We start from the raw sequence: 24,772 nt of genomic DNA on the forward strand, positions 1-24,772 counted from the left end.
AACAAACATTATTAAAAATATATGTATTTCTGTTCCTTTTGTGTAAATCCATTATCTTTGTGTCCTGATTTCAGCTGGCATAGAATTAATTTTCTTCTCAGTAGCTGGTACAATGCTGTCGTTTGGATTTAGTATGAAAATAATGTTGATAACACACTGATGGTTTTAGTTGTTGCTAAGTAATTTTTATAACAAGTCAAGGACTTTTCAATTTCTCACACCCTGCCAGCAAGAGGGCAAGACGCTGGGAGGGGACACAGCCAGGACAGGTGACCCGAGCTAGCCAAAGGGATATTCCATGCTGTAGAACATCATGCTCAGCACATAAACAAGGGAGCTGGCCAAGGGCTGCCGATGGCTGCTTGGGGACTGGCTGGGCATCCGTCAGTGGGTGGTGAGCAACTGTATTGTGCAGCACTTGGGTTTTTTTTTCCTTTGAAGTTTTATTCCTCTCCCTCTCTCTCTCCTTTTCATTAAAATTGTTGTTGTGGTTATTATCATATTTTGTTTTATTTCAATTATTAAATTGTTCTTATCTCAACCCACAAGTTTTATTCTTTTGCAGATTCTTCTCCCCATCCCACTGGAGGCGGGGGGAGGGAGGGAGTGGCTGCGTGATGTCTAGTTGCTGGCTGGGGTTAAATTATAACACTTTGTTAGGGTTTCATGGAAACATTTTAGAGAAAAATTTCTCCTTGTTCCCTTTCTGTTTTGTTCCCTTTATCCCTGATTAATAGGAAAGAGAACATTGTCACCAAAATGACCAATTTCAGTCAGTTCTAGAAAAGCATGCATTTTTTTTAACCAGCATCTCTCAACCTGATTTGAACTATCGCAGCTATAATTTATAAATTCCTCCAGAAAGAATTCTGACAGAATGTCAACTGACTTTCACCTGTGCTGCAGTGTTGGTAGTGCAATTCAATAATACATTGAGCCAAAAGACTTTGCAGACTACCTAAAGGGCATTCCCATTATGGGCACTGAATAGCTGCAATATGCAATCCACTGCAGGGGATGGGGCAGCAAACACAAACAGATCTAAGTGGGGCTGGCAGTAGAACTATACCTGTTACAGACTTTCTCTTGGAAAAATGCCAAGCACAATATCTTAATTGCTAAAGGCTATAAGCCACAGCCAGTACCACAATAGCAGAAAACCTCTGTTGGACAGGTAGCTATTAACACCTGACAGCCTTTTAAAAGTTAACTGCTGGTATTTTTTCCCAAGAATGGAAATTAAAAAGGATTTCTAAGTACATTTTACAGTTCCCTGCTTTCAAATCAATAACGGAGATCAGTGAAGCCTCCCCAAGACAACGCTGAACTTAAAACTGGCCACCACTTGCACTCTGTAAATTCACATGTTGCTAATCTGCACCAAGTGTTTCCCTGTAGACATAACCGGTTAAAGGATGATTTTAAACTATTGTGCTACTGTATGATTTATATTTGGAGCATAGCTTTATCTTTTTGTAGTCTGAACTCTGAACAAATGCAGTGCAAGATGTCTGGGACACATATGAGATGTGCAAAACATTTTATTCCATTACCTGATCACAGAGACTGTAGAAATTTTTTGAGTGAGTTAAAGCTTCTGTTGCAGACTGAAATATTGTAAGTCTTTTCCATACAATCTCCTAGCTTAATACCTGCAAAGAAGCTCTGCTTAAAGAGTGACCAAATCCAAAATCTTCCATCAGAACAGCTCATACAGAAGCTGAATCTACCCCACCTCCAGCTTGCGTTTTGGCTAACCAAGTCTGGTGGGAACTTTTAAAACGAAACTCAGGGTGTGGTCTACATACAACATTTCAGGTCTTTTGCTCTGCATGTGTGCAAGATAATTAACAGAGACATCTCTACTCAATAAGCAAATAATGCTTCACATGTCATTGTCCTTGTGATTTGCAATTGAAGATTTTACTTTAAATGTATGACCCTTTTGCTGGCTTCTCCTGGGCCACAAAATCAGCTTTCACTCTTTTTCACAAAGCAAAACTATCTGACCAAGCTGGTATCACACCAGATAAATTACAGCATCATCACAGGCATGAACTTTTCCCATTTGCTCTTGTAAGGATGTAAGTTTAAAAACCTACTTGTGACATTTTAAACATTCACACTTCTAGACTTGCAGCTAAATCAATGAGCAGAATACATCCCATTAAAATCAATACTGTGAAACCTTGCCCTCGGTGTAGAATCTGACTGAAAAACAACAGCTTCATAGCTTTTAAATTGGTTTAGACAACATGAGAATGAGTCCCCAAAGATTTAGCTTAAAATTCTCAGTCGTATTTCAGTTTCTCACTCTTACCAAGGTGTCATTTTCCATAACAGTTTAAAGTCCAGACACTTCAGAGGAATTCAGGTCTCAATGTAAGCTGGAAACTTGCATTTAAAAAGCAGGTAAACTTCGAGGGACAGCTGTCCATACACTGAGTAACGTCTAAATAGAGAAGAGACTGGACTGAAGGGTGTTTGTAGTTTGGGTTATTTTTATGTATTAGGCTATCTACCTCTAAAACTTGTTCTGCTGACGTTACAACAAGCCTGATATAAGCCAGTTCTGAAGTGAAAATGAAACAATTACTATGAGGATGCCCAGAGCATATTAACTTGGCTCACTATCTTATAATTGTGGCCTCACCTTTTCTGGATAGAGCTGACTCACACCTAGAATGAGATCAAGTTTACCTGCAATTCACAACACAGTGGGATCCCTGCATCTTCTGCATGAACATAAAATGTATTACAGCAGCTTTATTAATGACAATGGCATCTTATTTTCCAGATTGGTGGCATAAGTTTGTCCTAAGCATTGCACCATTGTACCTGCTTTTATTTTGCATACTTAAAATGAGAGGCTTTGCAAAGAAAAGACTCTTTGTGTTTGTACACTGTGCTGCATAATGGTCCTCCTGTATTAGCTGTTTGTAAGTCACTACAGAAGTAAAAAAAAAACCAAAACCAAACAACTGTTCAACCAGAAGTATCAAACACGACTATATTTACCTTTAACATAAGGTATGAATGGGATGGTAGCAAAAAAAGACATTTCTGAGAAGACTGACAGAATGTTTCTCCAATTCTCCTCATAAATGAACCGTAAGAAAGAGAGGGTATAAAACTGAGAAACCAATGTCTCTTTTAGAGTTCCAAAGGAAATAATATTGTATAATGTAATGGAGCAAAAATTCACCTAAGTAGCTTTATTCTAAATGCACAGTAATTAAATAAAAGTCCATAAGATCTCATCTTTTTTAAAAAAGACACTGCAGTGGTCTTTTAGGATGGAGGATATGTTCCCTCTGTGGCAGCAGTAACCATCTACTGAAACCGTTTGACAGATTTTTACTTTAAATGGGGCCTACCCACCCTTCATACAAAAGATAAATGTTTAAGAAGTCACTAGAATAAATGTAAGCCCTGTTGATTTACATGGGAGTGATGTTTTTGTAAGATATTTGTGGGTGAAACGAACATTGACATAAAATTATATGAAAAACAGAGAAGGGAATGAGGAAAGAGTTTGTGCACCAAAACATCTTCAATATAGATGCTGGAGCAATGGTCCGGAGGGTAGCAGGAGAACCATAAGAGGATGTGGCTGCTTAAGGTAGATGTGACCCTAACAAAGAGAAAATAGGTGGGAAACTAATAGCAAAAGCACAAAGGATGTTAATAGAAACCTGTCAATAATGTCTAGTTCTTTAAAGTATACTTTTCTTCAATGGGAAAGCATAAAAAATAAAACATAAGACAAATAATGTGCTACATTTGTAAGTATTGCTGTGTAAATCCACTTTCAGGGTGGCTTTTATCAGTGTGCAGAAGCATGGATTATTCTCAAGTAAACGAAAATATTAGACTGATTCACCTTTCTAAAGGTACAGAAAGGGAAAAACATAGAGACAAATATAGGCATTACACAGAGGAAAAATATCAAAATAGTGTTCTGCTGATTTGACTGTCTTCATCTCAGACTGAAGAAAATTTTTTCCAAGTGTGCCTGACAACACATATAACTTCAGTTTTATTAAATGTTAAAAGACAAGATTCAAAGTTGTCAGACAAATTTTGTTGGATTTAATCTTATTGTTCAAGCAGTTTCAAACATAAACTGATAAATCTGCTTTTAAGCGCTTGTTTTTGATTAGGAGTTTTCTAGACTGAAGTTGAAGCAAATAATAAAAAAAGGAAGTATATCATATATTTAATCTTAGTGACTTCCATTTTTGTCGAAAAAGTCCAGTTGACAATAGCTGCAAATGAAAGGTGAAGATAAAAACATACAGGAAATTTGCTGACGCCATTACAGTTGAATCTCTGTGAATAGTGTAAGTAAAACAATATTTAATGTTAGATTATGACTATAACCAGTAACTGGCAGGAGTGCAAAAGATTCTTTCCCAATACCTGATTGCAAGGAACTATGGAAGTACATTTAATGTAGACAAAGACACTAACAAATAGGTTATCAGCCAGGGCCTGTGCATGAGAAAGCACAGCTCTCTGCACATCTTGGGCACGCTGCCTTCAAGAGCGATTTGGAGTTCTTTTTCTCTCCTAAGACAGCAGCGGCAGGGGTACCTATGCCTCCATGGATAGTTATCCACACTCACATTAGTGAGGCAGAGACCCTGTGCGTTTGCCTGGCGTCACTCAGCCTTCTGGTGGGACAGGCTGGCAAGAGACCATACATTGAAGCTATTTTTTTCGCTGGGTTATTTCCACCTGCTGACAACATAGGCTTCCGTGACTACAGAGGCCTATAGCTGTAAGCGATTGCCCCTCCGGACTCAGCACCGGTGAGGCCGCACCCTCAAATACAGTGTGCGGTTTGGGGCCCTTCACTATAAGAAAGACATTTTGGTGCTGGAGTGTGTCCAGAGAAGGGCAGTGAAGCTGGTGAAGGGTCTGGAGCACAGTTCTTATGAGGAGCAGCTGAGGGAACTGAGATTGTTTAGCCTGAAGAACAGGAGGCTCGGGGGACCTTATCACTTTCCACAACTACCTGAAAGGAGGTTTTAGGCAGGTGGGTGTCCCTCTCTTCTCCCAGATAACTAGCAACGGGACAAGAGGAGATCACCTCAAGTTGCACCAGGGGAGGTTTAGGTTGGATATCAGGAAAAAATTTGTTCACCCAAAGGGTTGTCAGACATTGGAACAGGCTGCCCAGGGAAGTGGTTGAGTCGCCATCCCTGGGGGTACTTAAAAGATGTGTAGATGTGGCACTTAGGGGCATGTTTTAGTGGTGGACGTGGAAGTACTGGGTTAACAGTTGGACTTGATGATCTTAAAGGTCTTTTTCAACCTAAATGTTTCTATGAATTTACAGAACTGAGTGATTAAAAAAAAAAAAAAAAAAAGAATTTATGTATTTTAAAAAAAAGTAAAGCTGAACTTCATATCTAATAATGTGGTCCTAGGAATCATGCCTAGCTTTTCATTACCAAAGTCCTCTTCGGAGCCATCTAAATGACCATTCCGTCTCACTTTATAGATGCTGGAACAAACACATCATGAACAGCTTAAAAAATCCCTGACCAAAATTAACTCTCAGCTGTTCTGTTTGTTCAGGCCACAGCCTACATTAACTGTGCATCCACAGTCTCACTGTCTTTATTTAAATCTGGAATGCCTATCAGCTTAAATAATACCCTTTGTTTGCACAGTGAAGGAGAGAGCACTCGTTTGATCATTGGAGTCCAAAAGGCTCCTGCTTGTGAAGTGCGGCAATATCCACCTGGACTTACAGTAACAACAAATAATCCTTGGTGCAGTGCCATTACATCTAACCCAAGAGCAGAGCACAGCGACAGCTAGACGGGCAGCTACCGAGGGCACTAAATTTGCATTATAATGGAAAAAGTAGCATCCACTTTGGTTAAAGTCAGATTCCAGGACGCCTAAACCTATCTTGATTTAAACATGATTGAGAAGTCATCCTCATCTAGCAGACAGTGTCTATAGGTCACACTATTATTTATTGACAGTAGAAAGGATGATGAGCACATGGCAATAGAACGATGACAGTGTTTTAAATTGATATAGCACTTTATATCCATGAATATCAAAATGCTTTGTGGATATTAGTAATTCATGCCTCTTGACACCAAAACGGAACTAGCTGAATTATTATTTTACTTCCTAGACACAACTCTGTCATTTATATTTCCCATGTCATTTAGATTGGTAGTGCACTTTTCAAGTGAGACTCCTGATCATCCCTATTTATTGTGTTCTGGTCCACATCACAGAACAACTCGAGCATCCAAGCTGGATTGTGCTGGGATGTCACTAAACCAAGAAGAGGTGTTCCAGGAACACAGTCTGCTTTCATAGCAGAGAGACATTCAGTCCCTGGATCTAGTAGTCCAAAGCAATTACCCAACACATGAACAAAATATGTGTGCTGGGTCCCGAACACTGTTTGATCCACTGAGCACAGCTCTGCAGACCCCTTCTAGCACATTGCACCACTTGCTTATGCATGTGTAACTTGCATAGCTGACCCAGCTCACTTGTCGCAACCTGGCTGCATTGGTACTTCTTTGCCTCAGAAAGGAAACTGCTTTTCTACGCTTGATGTCAAAGAAAGGCAAGCTGATATTCATTATTTTTCCTTCTTCTTTTTTTCCTTTCATAATTTCCTGTGAATATACCACCAAAAAGGCAAGCAGTAAAGAAGAAGGAAACAGCTCATCTTTTTACGGTTTAAAATGCCATTTCCTCTGTGTCACTTTAATTCTAAAACATGAGCTGTAAGGGTATAGAGAACACTGGTGTTTATCTTGAATCTCTGCCTTTGTTTTGGATCAAAAATGCAACACCCAGGCCAAAGACAATACTAAACATTTACCGCTGAGGTCACTGATCTGCAATTTGTTGCAGTGACAGATCCAATATTGTGCTTGGGGAACAGACTGGATGGCTGTTAATGCACTATTATAGGCACAGTTGGGAAATTGGCTGAGCACCAGGTAACTGGAAGAACTGGAGCTTATTACACAAGTCCAAGAGTGTTTTAACTTGTGGCTTGATTGCTAACATGGGGAGAGCTTTTAAAATGTTAATTGATTTTTTTTTATAATAACATAAACCATCTGTAGCTTTGAACTTAAATTTAACTTTTCTAATTAAGTCTGATCCTTCTAGTAGAAGAACTGTCTGTCACGCATCAATCTCTTCATTCTAATTTTGGTTCAGTTTGTCACATCATTTAAAGCCCTGACCCCATCATAGCAAGGTTTTAATTAACAGCAAAATAGTGTTAGGGGAAACTCTGTCTGAAGAATGAAGAATTGAGTTTGGACCCATTCAGATAACATAGAAAGACATAGATGTGTCTTATCAATGTGTTTGTGGAAGACAAGTTATTCCATTTATCTGTGGATTACCTATGATTAATTTTTAAGCCATGGGTTAAACCTCTGTTTTTCTGTGGAAAGTTCTCCTCCCAGCCACACACTGTACTACATGTCAGATTCTGAGAACTGTCAAGACATTGGCAAACTATGCAAACAACAGATAAAAATTACTGGGGGGCATGAGGTGGGGTAGATGAATACAAGGTGTGGAAGAAATCCACTGACAGGATGATAAATCATTCAGCTCTGAAACAGAAGCAGACTTTCCAGAGGAGGAGGAATGTCAAGGGCAAGAAATCAAAGATAGGTTGTGAACAAAGCTATTACTGTGATCATCATCATATTACTACGTGTGGGTAGAGAATGTCTGTAGGGCTAATGGTTGCCATGTAGAAAAGAGAACAGGGAAAACTTCAAGGAATACTTTTGGCTGAACTCATTAACTACTTTATTAGGGCCACATTAATTGTTAGGCAGATACAATGCTGCATGTTTGACATTAATGTTAACTGATAAAATTAATTGCATTAGGTAGTATAGACAAAAATAATGCTCTGTTCCTACAGGAAAGGCAAAAAGCTAGTGTCAATCTCTTGGAGGAATGATTTACATAGTTATTAGGGCTTCTCCCTGGGATTTCATCTTCAGGGAAAAAAAAAAAAAAAAAAGAAAGAAAAAAGATGTTGAACTTACTACACTCGGCTAAAGAAGGATATTAGATTACTCAAGACCCAATAGAATATCATTATTGGGAAGACATGTACTAGAGATATTCCCACTTCACGTAACATGCAATGAAGTTTACAAGAACTACATATCATCCCTCCACACCTCCCTAGATGCTTACAAAGATTTGTTCTGAAGGTACAAAAAGCAGTGAAATTGCCCTCAAATTGCATGTGACTTCTGCTGTTTCAAGCATGGCCTGAAGATTTGAGTCTTTGTATCAAAAATTATATTGAGATGTAAGAACAATGTAAAACAGACTGCAGAGTGGAAGAGCTGGATTGTACCCTTTCAAAAAGCTGAGACTTCTCCAAGTCCAAGAGGAGCAAGGACCAAGAAGTGCTTCAAGCCCTCTTACATAGGCTTTTTAATCCCAGAGGGTTTGTAATATTATCTGATTTTCCAGCAACTGTAATTTTAATCAGAAGCGATGCTAAAATAGATAGTAACAGTGAGTCATCCAGGAATGCAGTAGAGTGAGGGAGCAAACTCTAGATACCCAGAAAAAGTGAAACTACTGCTACAGGCCAACAAATGCAATTGATAAGAGACTTCAACAAAATTACACTACAGTGTGTATATGGTTATCTGTAGCAGCTCCATTCACAAATGGTATTTCATTAAGATAGCGGAACTCAATCAAATCCATTCATGTGCCCAAAATCTAAAAAATGAAGCATCCAATGCTGTGAATGACAGTCCAGCAGATTTAAATCCTGATCAGTAAAAAGGAAGATTGTAAAATAAACTCGTTTCACATCAAGATGATGAGGTGATCTTGTTATTCTATTTATTTTTTTTTATTGCAAATGAAACTAAGAGTGATGTCCTTACTCACAGACTAATCAGTAACTCCTTTGCCAAGCATGAGACTGGAATGCAGAGCTGCTGGTTGAAGGTGGTGGTCTGAATTAGGCAGGGTAAAGATTTAAGCCTGTATTTTCCATACAAATGCATTATACATCCAAGTAACTGGAACTTCTGGGACCACAGTCTTTACCTCTTTTTCTGAACAGAAATTCCTTTCCAGTCCCAAGAAACTCTTCTCAGTTAGTCTCATGCATTTCATTTATTGAACTGATATTTCTGACAAAATAAGGAAAAATACCCATTTAATTTACAGCCAGTTCTACTGTGAGAACGTTACCTGTTCAAAAAGAAGAAAGAGTTCAGAAGAAAGAAGTGTTAAATGCTCCATAGAAGACAGTCTTGCCTATATTGAGAGACTGAAACACTATATAAAAGGAAACTATTTTAGTATTGATTAGAAGTTGCTGGTTTTACAAGATATGATGGGAGTTAGAACTACATTCAGCTGTGAAGCCTATCATCTTCCAGCAAATAAAAAGACGTTTGCTCAGATTGTACAATTTCTATAAGGTCATCCATATGAACACCCTTGAGTGATTGCAGAGCATTATTAATGTACAGGTAAAACTGAGAGGCAAATGAAAGCACTCCTGAATATGTAGCTAGCTTGATGAAATTAAAGGGGACCTTCCAGTTTTACAAGTGCTTTTAACTGTTACATTAAAGATCTGGTCCACATGGCATGTGTAAAATGAACGATTTGTGAATGATTATTGCCTAAGGCAGAGCTGATACCAAACCATGCCTACGAACAGCTTTTTCAACAGAAACTGATATTAAACATGCTGGGAAACTGCAACAGAAAACTTTGCAATAAGTAAAATGGGATCAAGAAGAAAGCACTACATTCATAAGCCTTATATGACAACATGAAATACACTGAGAATGATCTAGCATCTTTACAACTGTTTAATTTAGAGGGTAATAAATGAAGGAGATTGGGGATCCCTTAAAAGATGCCTGGAAAAATAGTTTAAAAGAAGCATGAAACTGGAGACTCCTGTTTCTGTGATTTCATCACAACATCATCCCAGACTACAAAATTGTAAAGCTACAGAAGTATTAGCGTTTCCAAAAGTATACATGTGAGAAGTTTTCCTCCTCTGTGTACTACTGCATTATAAAAAAGCATAAAAATCTAAATAACATGTGCTAAATCTTTATGTCATGAAATGACTTGTATTTTCTCATAAAGAACAGCCAAGGGGGATTTGGTTGATCTGTCCAAACATATGTCTAATTTTGAACTCCACACTGCCCACCTCCCCCACCCCCATCCCCCCAGCAATTTGCTGTACTTTTGGAAAAGGATGAGATTACCATCTTATTATGTGAAAATAAGAATTGTGCCAGAAAAGAGGACAAGGCCACACTTTTTACAAACCTTTTCAGTCATTTCTGTGGCTGTCAAATACAGAGGGAGAATTCAGCATGGGGAGGACTCAGGAATTTTAACCACGGTTATGCAGAATGAATGGGATAGTTTTCCTGTCAACAATTTAATGATGTTGTCCATATTTCTGGTGATTTTAAAATTAACCCAGGCTTGACTTCTGGCCACCATTACTTTTACTAGCACAGCTTATATATATATACACTTTACTAGCATTTGCAGAACATGGATTTTGTCATAGCCAGCCTAGAAGTGGAGCCTGAAAAGTGTGACAGAGAACACCCAGAAAAAGATTTACTACAGAATAAGGTACCAGTGTGTGGAATATCATCTGCAGCTGCTGTTTGGCAAACTACATGGGCTGGTTATGCAAAGCATTTTGGGTAGCTTTATAGATATAAATAGCAATAATATGTTTATTACTGAAACCTATGAAGAATAATGACTTGAGCACCTCCCCAGGGTATTTTTTTCTCAAGGGGTCATCTTGAAACAAATCACAAAAATACATACTTGCCCCTAAAGATCTAAATATGCATTCTGATCATTGATAAACATAGAAAACAATTTGCACAGATTACAGGTTAAGAATTTAAAATGACAGCCCAAAGACAGGGTTTCCAGATATGGCAGCACATCTTTGGAGATATACAATGCTTTTTGGTGCTTTCTCTTACTCTTTGAATTTAAAAATAACAGCTGAGCTAAAAGTACATATTTCCTGTCAGAATTGCCACTAGAAACACTAGGAATACAGAAGTAAATAGGTGACTACTAATTACATCATAAAAGGAAATTAAACTTCACAAAGCTAAAGAGAATCTCTGTCAGAAATGGATAGATACAGGCGTAGCAACATTTGTTTTGAACTTTGCATAGAAGTGACAGCCACACATATTGTCATGTGTGGCACTGGAATGACTCTTCCTATAGCATTCAGGATACACAGTCTGAAAAACACAAAAAGGCTAGTTTGGAACTGTAAAAAATTAAGTTCTATCCCAGAATATCCTTTTTTTTTTTCTTCATGGCAAAAGGATTGATGCACCAACAGAAGACATGAAAGCCACATCAGTCAACACAATGCATCCCTGATATACTCTGTTTCATCACTTCAAGCATTCAACAGCCCAATGGCAATCTGTGTGGATATACTAAGCCAAATATGTCTGTTTGATTATGGTGGATTCTCATTCTGGATCACCCAAAGAACTCTATGAATTCTGGTTTCTTCTGCTCAAATGGTGGATCTCTTATGGCTTGTTTTTAAGGATGGCAGACTATGGGCAAATTTACAATGGAGGAAACTCCACCCAATCTATATATGAAGACTATCAATCATTTGTCAGAAGAAAAAAATGTCAAGCATGTCACATCCACTCATTTGCACTTTTCAAAAGGAGATTAGTGGAAAGATTTATTCAGACATTCAAACAAGCAGGCCTTGATATCTCTTCAGCGAAAGATAGCTTACAGGATTGCAAACTTTGTATTGGTCTGTACAATGGCAGCGCGCATTGCCATAAGTCACATACTGGGGATGCTGTGTGTTCATAAAAAGAAAAAGAACTTGTGAAGAAAGTGGCCACAAATAGACAAGTACAATGGAAGCAAGAAACTATAGCGATAACTTACAGAATTAATTGTAATCTGAAATAACTACATAGGGATAACATGAGTCAGAAATAGCCATTCAGAGAGAAGGCATTTAAAACAGCTTCTGTGCATGTATTTAACTTGATGCACCAGAATAAGCACACACATTGAATGTAATTAGCAGTCAGACGTTCAGACTGAACAAAACGACTTGTGAAAATCCACCATTTCTGCTACAAGTCTCCTAAAATTAAAGGGCAGAAAATGTTGCTAAGAAAATTACCATGGAAAGCTTATACCTTGTTTGAGATATAGTTGTGTTGACTAAAATCCATCTTTGTAAGAATGATGTCATTAACATGTCTCATCTTTAATTAGTAGCATTTTGTACATAAGTTATTATAGATTTAACTGTAAAACTTTTATATTCTGATTTTCCTGTTATGTTGAATAATGAGAAGCATGTAGTGCCTAGGAGTTGAATCTTACTCTGAGTGCTTAGAAGTCCTTCCTCCCTGCCCTCTGTAGCCACCGAAATAATGCCAGCATGGACAGATTCTGACATGTCCAGGTATGGCTGGGAGCCACAGGTTACAGAAACCTGCAGCCATCCTTCCAATGACAGCAGCCTTCTCTGAATTTTCCCTGGTAATACCCTGCCAGCCCTTCTCTCCATCCTACCAAAAAGTAGTTAGGGAGACACAGAAGCCAGCAGATCTCCCCTTAAGGACCCTAGCTGGTCCTCACAGGAAGGCAGGGAGCAACAAAAGCTGCTCATTTGGGTCCATTCCCTTGATTTTTCCCTGGATCTAAGAGCAGAGGAGGAAAAATGGGGAAAGGAAAATGCAGAATGATTCTTTTGCTGCTCTTATCTACAACTTGTCCTTAAGTCAGAGCAAGGGAGATGGTGATCTGCTGGAACTGGGGCTACCCCATAGCAGATAGGCTCATAGACAGTTGTTTGGAGACAAGACTTAATGACTGGGTGAGAGCCTTTCTTAGGAAGTTCAGAGCAACACTACAGAAACGTCTACATGCTCGTGAGCAAGAGGAGTACAGAAATCGGAAGGCCGACCCAAACCTATGATGTAAGCCTCAAGAAAAATCCCTCTCTCAGACCTTGGTGATGTTTCAGATGATATTTTAGTTTCTGAGAATGGCATACTTGGCATGGTTAGTACTTCCATCACGAGTAAGCTCATCTGTCTGGAAATCCTCTGTTCAAGTATGCATCTCCCATAGGTTTAGCATGTTAGAGGAAAACCAACACTTAACATGGTGATGAGACCAATGAAAAGGTGGAACTGAAGGCAATGAGGTCTAATGGGGAGAGGTAAGGACATGACCAATATGAAAGAGAATGCTCAAAAGGCAGAGCAAAACTAAACCAAATAGTAAAATCTGGTATTGTCAGTCATCTAAGCTCTATTAATTTACTCTGCTGTTCCAAATCCATGCAAAATTTATCTAAAATAAATTTTTGAGAGTTTGAAAATTTCAGTGAAAGAATATTTGCCAAGTTGTCTAGCTTTTTGCTTCTTTTCTGCCTGTTTGGCTGTGACATAACTCATGCCATTTTCCCACCTTTCAAAAGCGCCACAAAGAGCTCTTTGCCATAGTAAAGCCCTAGCACTTTCTTTTAAAACCAGTTGTGGACTTAGTGTAACATCTTACCACATGGCAAAATTATTTATTCTCAGGAATAAATTAGAAATTATTGCAACTCCACATTTCATCACACTGTTAAACAAATTGATTTTTGTTTGCAATTTAATTTTCAGTAATTTATAGGGGTTTGCCCTTTGTTCTCCAAAGCTCACTGATCTAAGTAGCAAATACTGTCTTTAAAGAACAGGATGTAACCATACAATTCTGAGGGTAAGCCACCATGCTTTCTTCCACAGCATTATTTTAAATTCTCAAATTCTCTTCAAATTCTCATGTATGTAGACATACTAAAACCAATGTCTGTATCTCATGTTAACTTAAACTACATTAAAGGACACACAATCATATGAGAGAAAATTTAACTATAAATATTAACATTCTCCAAGAACCTATCCCAAATAACATGTTCCCAAGAATATCTAGAGCAGTTAAGTTGAGCTGTTCTTTGAAACTACTTTGGTTTTCAAACATTAAGTTATTACTCATAAACGTTATAAAAGCTTATCCACTAAACCTCTAAAAAATTTCATTTTCCTTAAATTCTTATCCTCTTCCCCCAGACCAAACAGATGACTGGGCTTCCTGCTCTACAGAGCAAGAATTGCATGAGACAAAATGGAAACAAATTTAAGATTTTATCTGTGCTACTGTAATTATGTTTCTACAGGGTTCAAAACAAGTTACAGCTGTATATAAGCCCTCTTCTAAGAAAAGTTTTCAACAAAAAAAAAAGTTCCCACCCTTGCTATTACCAATGTTGCTGAATTGGCAGTGGTAACGTAAGAAAAGGCTTCAACAGCTTGCTTTATTTAAACCCCTGCATCAGTAAAACTTCCTCAGCATGTGATTGATAATTGTTCCCCAGCAGGGCAGTGGAGCAGGACTGATTACCAAGGGGATTAAAATTCCAGAAACTCTCTGAAGTGTGTCTCCGAGGTCTTCTCTTCAGTCTCTCTGCTGCACAGTTGATATTAACAGTGATGGGATTTAAATTTAGCTATTTTTAGACAATATTTCCTGGCATGATCAGCATCTAAGGCCTTACTGGAACCCCTTCAGAAAAGTGTCTGACTTCTATCCAAGGCATAACACAGCTGCAATTCAGGAATGTACCTGAGTATAGCATAGCTTGCTGGCTACAGCTGGAAGGAAAGTAGTCACAGAGCACTACATCATTCTTGTAAACCGAGCACGGGCCCGATTCAGATATCCCAAACAGCTCACCCCACTTTGCATTCCGGCTTCAATTCTTTAGTCCAAGTAATTTTAATACCTTGTAAGTACATCAGTTCCTTAATTGATAAAATTAAAATTTTTAAATTGATCAGTTAATATAAGATCTTGGTATTATTTTTTACTTTTCTTTTTGGTTTTTTGTTTGTTTGTTTTTTTAATTCTAAGTATGTGTATAAGTTCTATTTTATCTGGGGATGGGGGCTTTTTCTTTGCTTTTATATCAGGGTCTGTATGAAGAGCGGAATGAAACACTGATGAGTCAAACTGGATTTATCATTGACTTTCTTTAAATTTGATTGTGTCAAAGAAAGTATATAAAAAGCAATTATTCTTAACTGGCTATGAATCATGCTCCCTGTAGAACTCTCTGCTGAAGAACTGCTAAGACATCCACACTCATAAATTAATCAGGCTGGAGACCATTCTTATTACTGTCTAATTTATAAGTATAGGCTAGACATCTGTTTGAAAACAATTCACAAATTATTTGGTCAAATGCTGACTCAGTGCTTTTTTTCTGCTTGAAACAAAGGGAGAGGGGATAATGTTAAAAGTTAATAAGTTTTCTCATTATAATCCGATATTCAGAAGAAGCAGTATAGTTGTGGGCTTCTCTCAAGCTATTTGACCAAAACTGAGGAATAGTTCACCATAACTGGCTCAAGGTAGGTATGTGCAGGTCAAAACCTCTGTGACCAGACAAAAACTATTCTGTAGCTAACTGAATTTGTTTGCACAAGCTCAATCTACCTACACACCAACAACACTGCTTAAAGAAATTTAAGCTCCACTATAACCAACTGGATGCAAAAGTTCACTCTCGACTTCAGTAAAGTAGATCGGTTGAGTATTTGGCTCACTATTTGGCATGTATAATGTGAAATCATCCATGTGCAAACAGAAAAACCATGCCCACGGGTTGTGACAAAAAATTTTACTCAACTGATCTCTAGGTGATCTGGATCTGAAGGTCCCATAACATGACAGAGCACCAAGTAACCAAGCTGTACGTGTCACAGCCTTTGTGGCACTCAGTTTTGCCAAATGTAAGATTTGGGAAGACAATCTAGTTGTGGTAAGTACAGCAGTAATGGAGTTTCAGAAAGGAAACAGAAAGGAGAAAAGGTAGCAAATAATGAAATCAATTCATCTGAAGTTGTAAAGTGTGACACTTTTGGAAATGTTTGGCTAAAGAAGAGTATGAAGGTTTGAAATTATAGAGACATACAGAAACCAACCACTCATCACAAATGAAGAATTTTGTATTTGTCTTTTTTTCCCCCCCAAAGGAAACCTGAAGCCTTCAAAGAAGGAAATACCAACAGGACACTATTACTGAAGCTGGCAATGTCAAACACATTCTCCTCTTGGGCATTTTACTTGATACCTCTAAAAGTCAAATGCCAATATGAGACAGAAACTTCTATCCCTCCTGCACAGCAGACATGTCTGAAGAAGTGATGAGGCCTGGAGCAGTAAGTGAATGGAAGCAGTGCCTGTTGTCAGCTAGTACTCTTTCACACAGCATTACTAAAATAGCTGAAGATTATTGAGTGCAACTGCTCTTACATCTCAAGAAAAGAAATTCAAGTCACTAAATCATAAAGTGCCCGTTGTACTGCACAAAATCAGGAATTTTTAACTCTGTGTATGATTGGTGTTCCGAAGAAATCAGTGAGGAGATACAATAGGGGTATCCGTGGCATTTTAGGAATCAGGGAAAGCTTTTTCTGTTCTGCTAGGCTGAGGTGCCATTGTCAATGGTGTCTCAGACACAGTGTTGTAAAAAAACAAGGAAGAGCAAATGTAACTGATGGTTAGTGACTTCGCATATGTTTTGTATACCACTTGCTTTTTGTGCATGTGAGTAATCTCATTACCAGCGTAAGTCCTTGCAAGAACGGAACACAGATTGTTTGACAGACAATGTCACAAGAAATTTTACTTTAGCTTTAAAATAGGAAGACACATGACTTTTCTCTGCCTTGTATTTTAACTTCCCTTTCAAAGATCTTTTCATCGCATTTTGGAAGTTTTCTAAAAGGAATCTGGCTCTTTCTTGCTCACCAAAAATTTATGTTACTTAAGTAATTTCTTTTGAAATCAATAGCAAACAGTGCAGCTGCACACATGTTGAGAGCTGTGCTTAGTTTACCATCATCTTTTTTTTGAAGGCATCTTTACTCAGACAATAATTATGTGTTTAATGACATTTCATACCGGTTTTGTTAATCAAAAATGCCTTTCCTCCCTTGGAATCTGTGCTTGCTTTCTTGATCCCAATGTGAAGTCTAGGCACAACTGCTGTATCAAAATCATTTTTATAGCAAGAAGCTGTAGCACCCAGCAGCACAATAATTTTTTCTTCAGAAGGATGAGGTAATAGAGAAGAGGCAAAAGAGTCTACAGGAGCAAATACTGAAATCAGTGATGAAACAAATGCTTCAATATGGCAATTTAAAGCCAATATTTGTGGGATGGCAGTGTGTCACTGATTCATATATTTTTCTTTTGTATATTCTGATTTCCAAGTCAGAAGAAAGCAAGTAAAATTTTTTACTCATAGAACCACAGAGTAATTAAAGTTCCTTTACCCTTTCTTCACATGTCAAATTCTCCACTCCTCTAATCATCTCAGTAACTTTCCATTGGACCTTCTCCAGTTTTTCAACATCCGTCCTGAACTAGGGGGAGCAAAACTGGGCACCATAGTCCTGGTGTAGCCTAACAAGTGCTGAGTATGTTGGAATAAGAACATCCCTTGATCCACTGGCTGTACTCTTGCTAATGCAGCTCAGGACATGTTTTGCATTTGCGGTTTCAAGGGCACGCTGCTGGCTTGTGCCCAGCTTGCTGCTCTCCAGGACTCCCAGGGACATTGTTCCAGCAGAGCTGCCCCCAGGCATCCAGACTGCAGCCTGTTCAGCTGCTTAGATGTATTCTGTCCCAGGTGCAGGACTTTACGTTTATCTTTGCCACACCTCATGCAGTTCTCGTTGACGCAATATTCCAGCTGCTGAGGGTCTCTCTGAACAGTGGCTATTCCTTCAAAAGTATCTATCTTTCCTCCAGGTTTGGTTGTCATACACCAACTTGGTGAGGGTACAATCCCATCATCCAGGTCTTTTATAAAGGTGCTGCATGGTATTGGACGCACTACTGCCCCCTGAGGAGCTCCACTTGTGACCAGAAACCAATTCAACTTTGGGCCAGTAATTACCCTTTAAGTTCTGCTGTTTAGCAGTGTTTCAGGCATCCTATGGTCCACCTCTCCGTTCATATCTTACCGTCTTGTCAACAAGGATGTTGTGGGACACCATGCCAAATACCTTGCTAAAATCAAGGTCATGTCGAAGTTGTTAGTGTTGCACCCTTCTTTGAGAGCAGGCAGCCAGTGTTTTAGGGTTGTCTTGTCTGCCAAACCAGCAGCAGTGCTGTCTTTGGATTAGTGTGCCAACATGCTCTGCATTATTTTACCTGTTTTATTGCAATTGTAAAGCAAACAAAGCAAAGAAAGATCCTTAGGATTTTTTTTTCTTCCTTTCCAAAATGTGGTCCTCTAAGATATCCCGTTTTCCCATTGTTTAATTTTTCAGCGAGCAGTCCCAGAGGCCTCTGCAGGTCTAGGCCTTGTCTTAGAAGAAAGCTGGAATGGGAGCTGTGAGAAAACTCTCTACTTGCAAAGTGAAGTGGAGGATTTGGGCCTTTTGCCAGTTCCATGTGGGTATGATGATTTCAAGGCAGTTTGCCATGTTTTTCTGTATAATTTTGTAGCAACAAAAATAGTTTTTGCATTTAAAAATGAAAAAGTGATTTCAAATAGCTTCTCAAAGTCAAGAAAAGAATAAATAAGGCAACACTCAGAAAGTAAATTTATCCTCACAGACACTAAAAACCTGAACCACCATCTATTTTGTTTGGCTGGGCTTCCTGAGCTGTTTTTTGCTCTAACTGTTCTTCAGATCTTGCTGTTAACATGTTCTATGCTCACAGACCTCCAAAGAGGCAGCTACCAGGTCTTGTAACATAAAGGCACATCATCTGTGTTAGCCCATCCTGAAAATTGCTAATGTCTGTAGCAAACACAAGCAGTCACAGCCAGTATCAAGAAGCAATGTAGAAAATTTTCATTCCCTTGCATCTTTTTTGCAAGTATCCCTCCATATTCTGCTGGTTTACAATTTTTGCCCTATGAGGCTGGAAAGATCCTATCAGAAATACACGCCCCACTTCAGCTCTGCTTTTACATGGGAAATGCACAGTAAGAAGAGCAAAGACAGTAATATGTCACACTTTCTTTTTAAGGTGCAGAGTAGAATCTTTCAATCTGCCTTACATTTATATAAAACTTATCAGAAGTTTCATGATTTTTTTCCAGATCTGTCTTGTTTAATACCCCATAGCATCAACTACAATACTACACATGCTCAGATACAGCCTAGTATGATGATCCCATATGGCATATGGCACAGTTGAAGTAGGATCTGCGTAGTAGCATCCTTTCTTATTTCATATGTCAATTTGCCTGAAACATTTGCAGGGAACAGTTAATGGTGCAAGCCACAGCACTTCCATTGCACCAGCACATCTTGGCAAATCCATATCAGAGAGCATTTATCCTGAAATAATGAAGTCTGTACGCACAGGTTCACATGTAACTAGTTCCATCCAACTGATACTTGTGTCCAGGATAAAATCTAGGGTGAACTTTTTAGGGATGAATTCCTCTTTGCCTTTATTTGAATGTCAAGGTCTATTAAAATTTGGTAATTAATTTTCCTCTCACTAACAACAGTTCCACCAGCTTGTCTATATTTTGTCTTTGTTCCTTTGTAAGTAGGGGGTGATCAGACCCCTCTGAGTCAGTCATATGCCCAGAAAATGGTCAGAGCAAGACCACATTCCACAATAATTCCAATCATCCACCTCTGCAGCAGCTTCAGTTAAGTGATTTTTAATTACTCTGTCATTTTTCATGTTCAGACAAGAATCTGAATCTATGAAACTTGCTCTTGAGTATTGCCCTAATTTCAGCACAGGCCTACATGTGCCAAGGATACAGAATGAGAGGGAAAATATGCACAGAAAAACCAATGGTATCCTATATCCTTTAAAATACTATTTATTTTGAGGCATGTCAGGTTTCCTGTCAGTGCAGCCTGTGAGTTGCTATTGTTGAGACAACGCTGTTGTGATGGAAATGGCATCCTGAGCTTGACACACTCTACTTCCAAAATGCAAAAAGAAGCCGCCACAATATATTGTGCTTTGGATAGCATTCATTGCATTTGTTTTTTCTTTGGGTGAAGAATGGGCATTGGCTTTGCAAGTTGCTAAACTCTGTTTTTAATAAGATGCAAGAAAATGAAATATTCTTGCTCATTACACAAAGACTGCACAGGCAGAGGAACACAATAATATCTGCAGGCTCTAATTCAATTAAAAATCTGTGGCGAAAGATATGGAAACATTTTCAAGGATGAAATTCTGAATATTTTTTCCAACTCTATTTTGCTTCATAAGGCAGATCAGAGACAACCCACATTTTCTCAGGGTCCCCGAGTTCTATGACCGTTAAAGACAGCTCACATAAAATTCCAGGTCACCTCTTGCAGGTTTGTTTTTCACAGCAAAGTTAATTTAGGAATTATAAGTAATGCTCAGATTCTAGCTTGATATAATGCATAGTAAGAAAACCCCTTAACGGTGCGCACTGCTGCTTTTAAGAAATGGATCTCAACTTATTAATGCAAATACAGATCAGCTTCACGGAAGTGCTATTGTTCACAAGCATCTTCCCAGAGACCTCTATCCTTACCACTACCTGCTTAAAAAAAGGCAGAGATATTCTCTTACACAGGATGCGGCCAGAGAAGTCTCCAGTAGCTGGGGCTGCCTGGTACCCGGGGGGGAGGCAGCTCCTGCCGTCAGCCCTGCGCTAAACTGTGAGAAGCAGCTGAAGCCATTTGTGTCGCGCTTGGCCTTGCAGAGCGCACCTGCGCCTGGGTCCACGCGGTCACGCTGCCGCAACCAGCGGCTGCCTCAGGCAGTCCTCATCCTTGTGAGGAGGATTAGGGTGTGAAGACATTAAATTCAGGCTTTACCTTTTTATGAAACACCCTTTTCTTTCCTGAGCTATGCTTGTTAAAGTGAGATGGCTTGTTTTCTCCAGGCTCTGGCTGCACTGTGCTGTTGGATATCCTTCCTTTGGGAAAGCCTGGCCATCCACCTATATACATGGTCATTATTAGGCATTGTCACAGTGCTTTAAGAGGCCTTATTCTTCTCACCCTAGGTTAAAAATAATATCTTTCTTATGCATCTGTCAAGTGTATGTGCAGCACTTAAGCTGTTGCAGTATTTTAGCATTATTTACTACTCAAAAGTCTGTGATCAGTGGCAGCAATTTATCCAATAATTTCCATTTCTTCAAATGTGACAGGGTGCAAATGAAGGTATAGGCTGTGTCCTTGAGCTGGGCCTGAGTATACCTGCAGCAGACTTATACAGACAGATTGCAAGTCTTCCTCACACTCACTTCTTAAGAATTATCAAATCTTAAAAATAGAAAAAGACTATTTTAAATATCTTACTAGTTCCAAGTAAATATTTCCAGCATATTTTGTGCACCCAAGATTCTGCTCCTGATTACGCCTCCCAGAATGACAGAAAAAATTAAGCTAAAATTTGCTTTTGTTGACTTTTAAAAAAACCAAAACACTGGTGCTTGATCTAAATTCATACCTTGGTGTCTATATAAATGATAGTTTTGAACATGCTGCAACAGTGTAGGTTTTTTCAACATATTTATAGCAGTTCATTGCAAATTTCACAGTGTTCAATGAATCCAGCCGACCAGATATTTAAACACTGGTGAAGTAGTCCCTGGAGGATGTTCCACTATTAAAAATATTGGCTTAAGACTGTCCCTTCATTATGAGCAGCATTTCACTGACATGTAGGAAACAGACACATCAACAGTTGTATCAATTTAGACTGCTTACATATGTGTCAAAGTCTAAAAAGCACAACACTCTTCCTGACTGAATTCTGGCTTTCTGACTTGAGTTACCACCTTCCCTGATTTTACAAAGACTTATTTTGAGTTCCCTGAAGTCAGTGGGTGGCAGGGTGCTACAGCTTTAATATTTTTCCAAATTAAGGGAAAAATGTTGGGGGGAAAAAATGACAAAACTGTTTCTGTTAAGAATGCAGAAGGAGAAAGGCACTATAACCAGGGGTTTTCCTTCCATTTATTATATTGAAAGAAAATTAAAAGACCTTATTACATGACAAGGGCATTGAGAAAGACTAGAACAAGCAGTGATAGTGTAGCAAAACGGATAAATAATTAATAATAAAAAGCAGGCTGCATTTCTCCAGAACTTGTCTCTCGCATGCTGTCTTTGAGTCAGTAAAGCTATTAGTTCTTTTGTTTCTTTCCTAAAAGGTTTTTTTTTTACTGTTTGAGAAAAAAAAAATAGCTGAACATAGGAAGGTAGAAACTAATTGTCTTTCTCTAAGCCAAAAATTTTCTTGAAAACAACAACAAAAACATTGTCTCTGAGAAGACTTTAGAAGAAATATCATCAGTGACCTTTTGCAAAAGCACGGCTAGATTAGAGTAGGATTCCACAGGGACAATGTAATAGCTGATGATTAAGGTAGTTACCACTAAATATGTATCGTTTTTACAAAAAGGAAATATATTCCAGGTGCCCTCTGATATAGCAGAACATTTCTGCAAATCAAGTATGAAAGCAAAGCTGTCAAAATAAATGCAATGCTGTATTGCAGGTGCACGTCTCTGAATTTACTGCTCAAGCAGTATGTCCATGCTTAAACAAGATGCTGGACTTTAAAGTGCTCTGAAGAAGGACATCATTGTGCCCTTGACATGAGAGCTGCCCTTGTGAAATGCTTTCCCTGCAAAAGATACTCAGTTGCTTCCAGTTCTGTGCAAATGAAGCAGGAGGCAACCAAAAGATACCACCAGGAGGCCTGGGAAGGCTTGGGGGACCCATGCATTGTGGCCATTGCCAGCGTCCCATGCTTGGGTGAGGTAGTACTTCCCCAGTTTTCTATTATGACTTTTTTAATCTGTTTGTTTTAAGCCTCCCTCCCACCAAGCTCAAGCACGCAGGGCTGTGGAGAAACTAAGAACTACATTGATCAGCTGGTTCCTACAGATTTAGTCCAAATTTTTCTGGATCAACAGGTTCCCAGGCAGAATGCAGTCTACCCTTACAGACGGAATGACTTCCAAAAGAGAAAAGGAGCAGGTGACCTTCAGTATCTCTACTAATCTTACTTCCTACCATCTGCTGGATGAGTGTTTTTATGGGACAGAATAACCTAGTCTCTTTTATTAAGTCCTTTTATCATTCACAATGGTTAAGGTTCACATCCTTTTACAAAGTAGAATTGATTGTATTGTTATATTAGTGTCTTTGAAGAAAAATGCTACTAAATTTGGTAGGTTCACAGCTCAAAGACACTGCAGTGGACAAGAGAATCAGCTCCTCTGTGATCAGTATTCTGATTTAAATTATTCAGTTTGACAACAATTTAGGCTGCTGCTGTGCTGATCAATACCATCTCACTGCTCTCTTTTTCTAATCCCATCTGCTATTTTCATCTTTTGCTCTTAGTTTTCCGCTTGGATTGTAAAGTCCTTGAATTGTGATTGTTGCTTTGTTCTTTGTTTGTAAAGTGCCTAGAGCAATTGAGTCCTGGTCTGTAACTATTGTGCCCAAATGGTGTAATAAATGTGTCACAATTACTACCAATGCTGCAGTTGTTATCATGTCCATGACCATACAGGTGATAAATGAATGGCAGTAAAGTAGTAAATTTTCCTTTTTATCACATGATACATCCCACACATCTGCAGAAGGTGTTCTCACTGCCACAGCCATAACTGTTGGAGGGACCCTGCCACTGGGCAGGACGGTAGTTCAAGCTTAACTGAGCCCTTAGAGTTTCTATTGAGGCTGTTAGAAACCTTCTGGCAAATAAACTCCCTGATAAGCCTGAATTTTCATTAAAGGTATAGCACCAAAAATAGCCACCCTTCACTCATTCCAGTTTTGTTCCATCCTAAAGCAAGATGGATACAGCCTGGGGCCAGAGGGGGGACAGGGCTGTTATAAACCAAAGCACTGTGCCACCAGCCCCTTTGGTGGAAGCAAAAGAAGATTTCACCAAAATCCATCTATCTTTACAAGTATTTTCTCAGCTTTATGAAATCTATTAATCAGGCAACTGTGTATTTTTTTCCTGATTCATTATTAGTGGGTGGCATTTAATGATGAGTATATTTGCCTAAGTATGATGAACTAAAATTTTATCACACCGAGTTAATGAAACAATAGTACATACCATTACACACACATCCGTGCACAGACTCTGTAAAAGTCTTTAGAAATGTTTCCAATTCCTACAGCATCAAAATAACTAAGCACCACATGTCAGCTGGTCCTCCTACCGGACCCAAACCTAACCAAGCTCTCCTCCCCAGCATCCACCCCCTTCCTTCCCAGGCTGGCTTGATGCTACACGTTTATTTCCTCTTCTTCAACAAAATGGCAACAGGAGGTCCTGGAGAAACCAGCTATGGACTCTTAACAGGAGCTGCAACCACTAATGGTGGGGTGGGGAAGGTAATGGACTCTCCTGGAAAAGTAAGGGGGAGGAGCAGCACCCTTTACACCATCTCAGCCTGAGCCTTTCGTGTTCGGTACAATCCTGCAGGGATCTGGCCTGGTCTCTCCTCATTGCCAAGGCAATGTCTGAGGTGGATGGAAGATGCGTAGCAAGCATGGTTATTCAAGTTGAAATGCCTGTGAGTTCTCAGCCCTTCTTTGTGAGGTTGTCAAAAGTGTATTGGCAATTTTGTACTGACAAA

The sequence above is a fragment of the Falco naumanni genome, chromosome 4 (assembly GCF_017639655.2).
Source record: "Falco naumanni isolate bFalNau1 chromosome 4, bFalNau1.pat, whole genome shotgun sequence".
NCBI classification, from domain to species: Eukaryota; Metazoa; Chordata; class Aves; order Falconiformes; family Falconidae; genus Falco; species Falco naumanni.